Raw genomic sequence first — 1,606 nt, 5'->3', positions numbered from 1 at the left:
CAAACACTCAAATTTCCCAGGCCGCAGCCGCCAAGAACAGTCCCAAAGTTGGAAGGTGAGTCCCTCGCTGCCGATAGTGCACGATCGCAGCACAACAGGAGGCGGGAGCGCGGGGACCCGCCCGGGGGGGACTCGCCGGGGGGGACTCGCCGGGGGGGCCGGGGCCGCCTTCGCTGCTCCCCCCGCTGCACCCCGCGGGTGTTAAGCGGGAAGCGGGGGCCCTGCAGGATCGTAGCCCTTTCCGCGTCTCGTCCAGGAATCTGGGAGCGGGGAAGCCGAGACAGGGCCGGGAATACCCGGGCACCGACCTACGGCCCCCGGGGGTGGCAGGGCGAGGCCACGCACCCCCCTCGCTGCTCCGCTGAGGTTCTACCTGCCTATCTGCGGAGGGCTGCGGCGGGGTCATTAATTACCTTTCGCACGTGTTGGGTTTTCTCAACAACAACAACCCCCCCCAATAAAAGAAAAAAAAGAAAAAGAAAAAAAGAAATAGAAATAAAGGGGGGGGGGGAAGGGAAGGGGGGGCATAATTCAATTATTCCGTCAGCTGAGCACCGGGGAGGGCAGCCCCTCTGAAGTCGCCGACCTGGGGCGACCGAGGGCGACTGACCCCTGCTTGCGCAGAGGCCTCATGTGTGGCATTGTGTGTTGTCTGTCCCTAATGGGACTTGCCGGGCCCGGGCCGGGCCGGTGGCGGCGGCGCCGAGGCCGCAGTGCCCACGCCAAGCGGGACTGCGGCTGCCCCGGCCTGGCGGGGGGGTTGTGCTGGGAAACACTCTGTCTCGGAGAGAAGGAGCGACCGTGGCTCCACGGCGGGAGAACATTTAAAAAAAAAAATAAAATTAAAACTGAGTTGTTTTTTTTCGCCTCGAAAAATCTCCGCGCTCCGGCACCGGCGGGACCGCGGGGCTTTGGGAAAAACTCGGGGGCTTGGGGCTGGGGGATAAAAATAAGTGGTCGTAGGTTTTGACGAGGACTCGCCGTATCGGGAGGGTTTGGTGGTTACAGCCCTGCCTTGCCTCCTATGTACTGTGCGGATCGGGCTACATCAATTAACCTATAAATCTTTTTTTATACGTTTCCCGTTTCTTCTCTGCCAACTTTGCCTGTGTGCGCCCAGTAGCATCCGCACCAGCGTACAGGCCCTATTTACATCCCATCGCTTCCTGACTGGAATTTGCTAGCTCGGGGACCAAAAATTGCATAAAAATTTTGTTTGTTTGTTTTTTGGGGTTTTTTTTAAGGGATTGTCAGTATAGCCTATGATTTCCACTCCCCTCCCCCCATGCGTTCAGAATTTAAAAAAATTATATATTTTGTATTTATTTTACTACTTCAGTACATTCCATTTTTATTCAGAGTATTTCTGGCCGAACCTAATATTTTTTCCAGAACATGGAGAACATCACATCTTCCCCCTTTTTAAATCTATCTCAATTGCAAACGTACAAACAACAACCGGAAAAGTAGTCTCGCAGGCTCCTTTCTCTCGCCGTGCTCCCAATGCGAGGGAAAGGCGGAGAAAGACCCCCCTGCTTTACGTCAAGAACAGATATCGTGTAATTCTCCTCCACTGCCTTTTTTTTTTCTTCCTTTTTTTTTCTTT

This window comes from Empidonax traillii, unplaced genomic scaffold (genome assembly GCF_003031625.1).
Source record: "Empidonax traillii isolate 1590-97213 ecotype Southwest subspecies unplaced genomic scaffold, ASM303162v1 scaffold20:size5563877, whole genome shotgun sequence".
Classification (NCBI taxonomy): domain Eukaryota; kingdom Metazoa; phylum Chordata; class Aves; order Passeriformes; family Tyrannidae; genus Empidonax; species Empidonax traillii.
This window is presented reverse-complemented; position numbering follows the sequence as displayed.